Source organism: Myotis yumanensis, unplaced genomic scaffold (genome assembly GCF_028538775.1).
Source record: "Myotis yumanensis isolate MYYU_CA2020_CCGP unplaced genomic scaffold, mMyoYum1.0.hap1 SCAF_1, whole genome shotgun sequence".
Classification (NCBI taxonomy): Eukaryota; Metazoa; Chordata; class Mammalia; order Chiroptera; family Vespertilionidae; genus Myotis; species Myotis yumanensis.
Window position 1 is genome coordinate 63,931,823 of NW_027223752.1, and position 9,694 is coordinate 63,941,516.

General features: G+C 40.7%; 1 pseudogene; it reads right to left on the bottom strand.

Annotated features, from left to right (window-relative positions):
• Window positions 1–1,520: 1,520 nt before the first annotated feature.
• Window positions 1,521–3,320, bottom strand: LOC139003140 (pumilio homolog 3 pseudogene; annotated as a pseudogene).
• Window positions 3,321–9,694: the final 6,374 nt, after the last annotated feature.

Consider the following 9,694-nt stretch of genomic DNA (forward strand, 5'->3'; position numbering starts at 1 on the left):
ATATGTCTCTTGGCCATTTGTATGTCCCTTTTGGAGAAGTGTCTATTTAGGTCCTTTACCCCATTTTTTAATTGGATTGTTTGTCTTCCTTTTGTTAGGTTGTATGAGTTCCTTATATAATTTAGATATTAACCCTTTATCAGATGTATCATTGCCATACAGTGGGCTCCCATACAATGGGCTCCCTTTTTATTTTGTTGATGGTTTCTTTTGCTGTGCAGAAGCTTTTTATTTTGATGTAGTCCCATTTGTTTATTTTCTCCTTAGTTTCCTTTGCCCTATGAGGTTATCTGTAAACATATTGCTACAAGAGATGTCTGTGATTTTGCTGCCTATGGTTTCTTCTAGGATTTTTATGGTTTCACAACTTACATTTAAGTTCTTTATACATTTTGAGTTTATTTTTGTGTATGGTGTAAGTTTTTGGTCTAGTTTCTTTCTTTCTTTTTTTTTTTTTGCATGTATCTGTCCAATTTTCCCAACACCATTTACTGAAGAGACTGTCTTGACTCCATTGTATGCTTTTGCCTCCTTTTCAATTATCAATTGAGTGTAGTGGCTTGGGTCAATTTCTGAGGTCTCTGTTCTGTTTCATTGATCTATATGTCTGTTCTTATACCAGTACCAGTCTGTTTTGATTACATTGGCTTTGTAGTATAACTTGATATCTGGTATTGTGATCCCTCCAACTTTGTTCTTTCTCAAGATTGCTGCAGCTATTCGGGATTTTTTTGGTTCCATATAAATTTTTGGAGTATTTTTTCTAGATCTGTGAACTATGCCATTGGTCACTTAATAGGGATTGCATTGAATCTATAGATTGCTTTGGGTAGTATGGATATTTTAATGATGTTAATTCTACCAATTCATGAACACAGTATATTCTTCCACTTGTTTATATCTTCCTCTACCTCTTTTTTCAACGTCCTATAGTTTTCTGACTATAGGTCTTTTACCTCCTTAGTTAAGTTTACTCCTAGGTATCTTTTTTTTTTTTTTCAATGAAACATTGACAAGTTCTTTATGGTATTTATTTTCATTTTTTTGTTAATTCTCACTTGAGGATATTTTCCCATAGATTTTTATTTTTCTATTTTTAAAGGGCATTTTTAGAAAGCATCCTATATAATAAAAGCGTAATATGCTAAGTGTCCGACCGATTGGTCGACCAGACGCTATGACACACACTGACCACCAGGAGGCATACACTCTGGTAGGTTAGCTTGCTGCTGGGGTCTGGCCAATTGGGACTGGGCGAGAGGGCTGGACACGTCATGGAGCCCTCCTGCAGTCCCTCCCCAGCCAGGGGACTGGGCAAGATGGCCCAATCAGCCCAATCGCGGGCCAGGCCGAGGGACCCCACCCGTGCACTTATTGTTATACAAAGAAGAAACATATACAGAATACACAAATTACCAGCGAGGTGGACCCTAGCCCTTCTCTCCACTCTGGGAAAACAGATCAGAAGAGAAACAATGATTCCATCTTGTTAATTGTTTCCATCTACACAGACAGTTTTTTTAAAGCAGCATTTCTACTCCTTTGCTGGTGCTTTTTTTTTCTCCCCCCCCCCCCCCCCCCCCCCCCCCCCCAATGTGGGAATCAGGCTTTTCAGTCCAGCTTTGACTTTACTTGCAATTTCTTGGTCAGAACTCTGGAGAAGGCTAGAAAGAAGAATGGCACCTCGATTTACACTAGCCCAGGACTTCAGGTTCTTTATACCGACATGCTCTACAATGGTTTTTGCAAAATAACCATCTCTTCTGTTTTCTTTCATCTTTTATCTTGCTCTATTAACCGAACACTTCAAAACAAGATGTCCTGCAGGATGTTCTGCAATGTGAAGCTCTCCATCCTTGCATCCAGGGCACAGTTCTGCTGCTGCCAAGCTGGCGATGGCATTCATGGCAGGTTGAGTGTCTCCAATGGTAGCTCCCAGAATGCAAGACACCAACACACAGGCAGACTTATCTAGCACCATTTCTTGAATGTGATCTTGCATTTAGCTTAACAAAGCTGGGGAGATGGATTCTAAGAGCTCTCGGCGATGGATCTCTGTTATCTTTTTTACCGTGTGTGTGTTTCCATCTCCTTTCTGCAGAACTTCAATGATTTCTCCTACTGCATATGCAGGATCTTGGGGGCTTAGTAGGAAAACAGGACCTTCCTTCCATATTTGTCATTTAATATGTTAGACAAGGAACTAATAGTTTCAGATATGATTATCTGCTTCACAATCAAATGCTGCCAGTAAAACCAAATGGGAGTATTGGCCATTAGCCACTTTTCAACAAAAGTCTTCATTGTTTTCACAATCACTGTCCTGTCCTTGTGTGTGCCATGCATGGCCACTCTGGCACCATCATGTGTGTGTGCCAGGTAAACCACCACTTCACAGATGGCTTCGTGCTGGAAGCCAAGATCAACAGTAATTAATATAAATGTGAGAAGTTCTGTCAGAAGGCTGAATGGGGCTTTGATGTTCAGAAGGCTGAATATCTGCTTTTTATTACCTGCTGCTGACTCAATAGCCAAAGGCAACCCCTCAAATTTGATGATCTCTTTACTGTTTACTAAACATCACCTTTGATATGTCTGTTTGCATTCCTAAAGGGCAATTGTGTATTCTAGTAAATAAAAAGCAGATGGGTATGGAGATTCAGTGGAGTTTAGTTCCTTGAACTAAGTTCACAACTGGTTTCCCCATAATTTCCAAATTTATATTTATTGTCTTGTGTATTAATCTGCATGCGGCCCTTTCGTTAGGTATTTGAACCCAGGCCACGCGGGCCGTGGCCTCACAGCTTCGATCATTTCTGATCTTAGCTTTGGGGGCGCATAGGTAAAAACGTCCAGGAATACTTTATGCACCAATGAGTGCTTAGTCACAGCTTCCTGTTGGGCCATTGGAGTCAGAATCTGTTTCATTTCATCCATGATAAGTTCTAGTGTTTCTGGCTGTTCCTCTAACATTGTCCAGAGTTGGGTGATCTGCTGACTTGTAAAGCTGAAATGTGTTCCCATGGGGAGCTCTGTCAACATGTTTCTCTGCTCTAAAATGGCTTTGTCATTGTACGGTATTCCACGACGGCTGAGGCTTCCGCGTGTCGGGGCATCTTCCTCACATGGCCTTTAAAACTTCTGATTATCTCCACATTCTGCGGTTTACCCCCACACATGAGAAATTTCTTAACAATATTTCTGGAATATTCAGCTTTACGTAATTCAACCACGTCATCTCGCAGTCTTTCAAAAGCCTGTTTCCTCTGCTCTTTATTGCCAAACTGAATGTAACATTGCATCACACGAGCTGAATCATTGTTTTATAAAATCTGTTTTTTTTTTCTTGTGACATCTTTGCACCTTTTTCTTTGAATTTTTGTTTTGCTTTGACTTCCATCATGGCAACTCGCACACGTGTGGCTGCCACAGGGCTCACCGCTGCTTTCTCTTTCAACAAATTTTTATGGAGAGAGTAGAAAGAAGGGGGAGAGACGCAAAGAGAGAAACATTGGTGTAAGAGATTGGTTGCCTCCTGCACACGCCTACTAAGGCTGGGAATTAGTACATGACTCTGCCCGGAATCAAACCCAGGACCCTTCAGTCGGCTGGCAGATGCTCTATCCACTGAGTCAAACTGGCCAGGGCTATTCCTAGGTATCGTAAATTTTTTTGTTGCTATGGTAATGGAATTATTTGTTTAGTTTCTCTTTCTGAGACTTCATTATTAGTGTATAAAAATGCCTTGACATAAATTTTAAGTTATCTAAAACTACATTTTACAAATGCAAGGCCTTATTTTTAGTAGCATGAAGCTACTTTTTCTATGTCTGCTTTCCATTACTTTAGTGCATATATGGACTTACGTTAGGTGGGGTGCCCTGACATGCGGCATTGAAGTGGGGAAGGGCCCTTGTGTTCATCCCAGAGCCCAGCCATGGTACAGTCTTGCCTCCAGACTAAGCTTGGCCCTGAAGAGCCTCGAGACTGTTGGAAACAAAAGCTTCTGAAAGCTAGTTTATTTCTAGTTTTCTGTTTTGCTAGAGGCTAACCTTGTGCGAAGCATTTTGATCTGTAATATCATGGCATAGATGGGAGAAAATAATTAGCACTTAAAGGGAGGAAGTCTATGGTAGTATCAATGAATGTTCAGGTGTCTTTGGCGACGTTCACTTCTTTCAGATCTGATTGTTATGCAGGACTCGTATCAATCCTCAATCGACTACACCTGATTCACTGTTCTATGAAATCATTAAGACAAGAATTTATAACTAAAGCGATGGGTTGCCTTTTTCTCTTTTTTAGCTTCTGTTTTCAGTGGGCTGGAAAAGCTTTGCATTCTAATCATTCTCAGTGGTGTTCTGAGCAGAGGGTTCAAAGAATGTACAGAATAAAATAATATAAAAGTTTTTAGAAATCTGCACTTAATGTGTTTCCATGATGTAAGGATGGATTGGTCACATTGATGGTTAGCTATTTCCTTTTATGTGTAAACAGACATCTTCCAGAACAGCCTTTCTCGGTGAGGGTTCATGAGAGAATCAAGCCCAATGCCCTGAGTGTTCAGGCCTAATGAATTAATTCCTTGTAATTAATTATTTCTTTTCTATACATGTAGAATAGTACTGGTTATGTACTGTCTTAGACATTGAACTCATTAGATGTCTTGTTGCCTTATTTCTTAATTCAGATTTAACACTTCCCTATGGAACTCTAGGATTCCAAATTTGAAGTTGAGTCTGATGCTTTGGGAAATCTTCATCTGATGAGAGTGATATCTGCGGGAACTGTGCTTCTCAACTAATTTTCATTTATTGTTATTTTATTTATATCCGAATTCCTTCCCCAAAGGACTTGGGATGTCATTTTTTTCATTGGCCTTTAGGAATTATCTTCTTATGTCAACCTCTCATGACATGAGAGGCAAAGTAATTATTCTACTTCACTCTGTCACTGAGTGGCTCTATTTGTTTATTGCAGTGGAGTGTTGGGAGTTGGGGAGCTTTTTGCTGTGGCATTCAAAAAGACCAAAGTTAAAGAGATAAGGGAATACATGTGAAATCCCATGTAATTTGGATGATGCTTGTTTATAACAAAAAGATCTGTATACCAATATATTTATCCAAGACGTATTGCTAAATGAAAATGTATGCCAATATGTGTCTCTTCAATATGATCATTTCTGATATTATTTATTGAACATTAGAACAAACACTTGCCCATAACAAGAATTGATAAGTTGATAGACATATTCATGGATGCTTTTTGCTGATATGACTGATTTTTTTTCTGCATTACTCTATACAAAGTTTCTTCCAGATAAAATCTATAAAGTTTCTTTGTGCTTTAATACCTGAGAAGACCTTGAGAATGGACTCAAAATATATCAAGAAGAAAAACCTTTTCAGATAAAAACACAATATGGTTGTTGGAACTTTATGTCCATATGGATAGGTTCCCAAGGCATTAGCACTCAGGCTTATATAGCAAATAGGAAAAAGCCTCTTCTATTCACCTGGCTTCTGTTGAACAAATAACTCCTCCCATCATGTCAGGTCTACTTAGGAATGAACTAACTGATGTGTCTGTTGGTTCATTAAGTACTATTTACTGTACTTGGATTTAATTATAGATAACTGGTATATTGTAGTTTTGAATGATGTTTGCTATTTGCTTTCTCCATGCTATGAGAACATCTCAGTGCACATGGGTTCAGTTTGACGTAAGCTCTCCGAATTCATTCTCAGATTACTCTGTGTAACCTATGATGGAAAACACAGTATCATCCTTGGAGATATACTTCTGGTTCCAAATCAAAATTTTGGTATCAACATTTTTGTGACTTGCTAACAGTATTTTCCAAATTTATAGATATACGGATAGTCTTATAGGTTTTTTAAAAAAATCATTTGATGGCCTGAGCTCTTTTAAAAATATTTCACTTCCATGAAAATCAAATAGTGAATGTAATTTGGATGCAGTTCCTAGGGCTTTTCATTTTTAGATATATATGTAACCTCCCCAAAACTACCATTTGCTTCCTGGAAAAGTTTTCACCTGATCTCTATGAATTTGTCCACTGCACTTTATTAATTGCTTATTTGGTTTTTCATTTGAATAATTTAGATCTCATGTACACAGTTGATATGTAATGTTTCCTCTATATACAAATACATAGTACTATATAATCCAGTGATTTTCAACCTGTTTCTTCTCATAGCACACATAAACTAATTATTAAAATTCTGCGGCACACCCCAAAAATGTATTTTTTGCCAATCTGACACTAAAATAGGTATAATTTTGATTGATTTACAAAAATAATAACAATAACAGTAATTACTTACTTGTTTTGCTCCAAAGTGACTTTTTAAAAAATCAGGTGCCTGTACTTGTATATAAAGATTCTTAGTACCAAGAATGAACCAATCAGATGCAACCTTATTATGCGATGTTACCAATAAGGTGCAATTCTAGTCCTGGCCTGTTTTGCTCAGTGGTTAGAGTGTCACCCGAGCACTGGAAGGTTGTGTTTGTTTTTTAAAATATATTTTTATTGATCTCAGAGAGGAAGGGAGAGGGAGAGAGAGATAGAAACATCAATGATGAGAGAGAATCATTGATTGGCTGCCTCCTGCATGCCCCCCACTGGGGATTGAGCCCAGGACCCTTCAGTCCGCAGGCTATCGCTCTATCCGCTGAGCCAAACCTGCTAGGCAGCTTGGGAGTTTTAATCCCAGGCAAGGGCACGTACATGGGTTGAGGGTTTGCTTCCCGTCCCTGGTCGGGGTGTGTGCAGGAGGCAACCAGTTGGTGTGTCTCTCTCACGTTGATGTTTCTCTCTCTCTCTCTCCCCCTCCCTTCCACTCTGAAAAGCAATGAAAAGAAATATCCTCGAGGCCGGCTCTGCGGCTCTGCCTCGGAGGTTTTTGGGTCAAGGGCTCCAGATGGAGCCAAACATGTTGCGCAGAGACGCGGGGCGGCGGGGGCGGCGTCGGGTGCGAGGGACGACGTGTGTGGGGATGCCCACGAGCGTGGTCTTTCCGTGTGACTCACACCCGAGACCTCCTGGTCGGCCCGGGCGGGGTGACGCCACGCTGTGGGCGCGGGCCGGGTCCTCGCGGGCGGGTGTGTGGGGCGCGCGGGAGGGGGGGGGGGGGAGCATCGGAAAGATGGGAGTCAAGGCGTTTCCGCGGAGGGAGCGGAGGGGCGCAGGCCTGGAGTCAAACGGGGAGAACCCCGCGTGTGGGGCGCGGGGTCCAGATCGCGACTGTCAGCCCCTGCGAGACGTCACACAACCCCCACCCCCCACCCCCCATACACACGCACACACGATTCTCAAGATTTTTATTTTAAAAGAGCAGAAAGGAGCCTGGTTCCGCCGGTGATGCGTGGGCCCGGCCCGCGCGTGGGGGCGGGAGGAGCACGCCTCGCCGAAGCGCGCGTGGGGCTGCGCCCGGGGTCCTCGGTTCCCACGCCGCGGCCGCTGTTCCCGGCCCGGGAGGACCGGCGGGCAGCCCCGCACCCGCTGGCGCCCCGCGTGTCTCCGGGGAAATGACACGGAAAACGGACCGAGGCGACGTTCCTCCTTTGTTCTTTGCAACTTCACGTAGGGTTGACCATGACCTTGAAATGAGTAAATGAAAACTCTGTAATGCGTAAGTTGGATTGTCAATGGCGGAAGTAAGTCAAAGCTAACTCTACCCCACTTCAATTTTTTTCAAGATTCTGCCACTTAAAAGAAGAAAAGGATATTGGAGGATCTGTACACCTGCAAGTCATGGTGTTCCATTTAAATGTTCCATTAAAAGTTTTCTGCAGCGCTTATTTAAAAAAAATATATCCTCATGTGAGGATTAACAACAAGAAAAAGATGCAACTTTATTATATGATCTATACATTCACGGTTCAAAACAGAGCATTTACACAGGATAGCTATTGTTGTGTTGGCTGTTATTTCTTAAAGTGGACAATCTATGGGAAAAGAGGTCAGTGCCCCTGACTAAATAGTCAGGTATTGCATGTTTTAAAAATTCTTGTGGGACACCACTTTAAAATAAATGATGCAGCCCTGGCCGGTTTGGCTCAATGGATAGAGCATTGGCCTGCGGACTGAAGGGTCCCGGGTTCAATTCCGGTCAAGGGCACATGCCTGGGTCGCAGGCTTGATCCCCACTGGGGACCTGCAGGAGGCAGCCGATCTATAGTTCTCTCTCATCAATGATGTTTCTATCTCTCTTCCTCTCCCTTCCTCTCTGTAATCAATAAAAAAATATTTAAAAAAGAAAATAGATGATTTAATTCCAATCTTACTACTGATTGGTTACATGATTTATAATTGTGAATTTTATGGATTATTTAAATGTCTTCCTGATATTTTGGTAAGAATTTTTTGTATGCCAGGCAACTGTCAGTAAAGCATTCATTTTAAACAAATGTTTTATTGACTTTAGAGAGAGAGAGGAAGGGAGAGGGGGAGAGAGAGATATAGAAATTTCAATATGAGAAACATTGATTGGATGCCTCCTGCATGCCCCCTACTCAGGATTGAGCCTGCAACCTGGCATGTGCCCTGACCTAGAATCAAACCAGCAAACTCTTGGTGCATGGGGTGATGCTAAACCAACTGAGCCACACTGGCTGGGCAAGCATTCATTTTTGTATTACAATTTTTCCATAATTATTCTAGACTTGGTCATACTTATTATAACTCTCAAGAATTATTTCAAGTTAAAATTGCACACTTACTTTGCTATAGAAAATATATATTAAGAAAGCTCACACTTGAATGAGCCTATAACTGCTTTAAAAAAAAATTCTCCATCTGCCAGGGAACTGACTCTGCTTCCAAGCATTTTTGCCCAGGATCTCAGAGACTTGGCATCAAACACTGAGGCGCATTATTCAGAATAATGTTTACTATCTTTGTTAGGTACAATTGTATACTCAGGTTTTTTTCATGGTTGTTTTAATAAAAACTTCAAAACATATAGAAGGACATCCTATTAGTGCCCCTTTGAGAAAACTTTGGAGCATCTGTCCTCTTAGATTATAAACTCTTTATGCCTTGGGTTGGTGTCTGTCGTCTTGGTCTCCACTGTATCACCAACTGTAAGATAGAAGAGGGCCAAAAAATATTTGTCAACTAAGTGAGCAATTAGGGGAAAATGATGAAGAAAAAATATCTAGTATGATGATAAACCTACTTATTGATTTTCTAGTCTCAGTGTTATTGTATTTTCTTCAGTTGTAGAATTTTTATTTAAACATATATTTTTTATTGATTTCAGAGAGGAAAGGAGAGGGAGAGAGATAGAAACGTCAATGATGAGAATCACTGATCCGCTGCCTCCTGCAATTCCCAACTGGGGACTGATCCCACAATCCAGGCATGTGCCCTGACCAGGAATTGAAACATGACCTCCTAGTTCATAGCTTGACACTCATAATCACTGAGCCACATCACCAGGCATAGAATTTTCACTTTTTATAGTTTTTAATTCTTTACCAAATTCTAAACACACACACACACACACACACACACACACACACACAGTATATCTGAATAGAGAAAGCAAAGATGGGTTAGAAAAAATTTCCAAACTGAAACTCAGAGATAAGAAGGTGGAAAATAAAAAGAATATCATATATATAATTTATATCTATAATGTATATATTATACAATAATCATAAT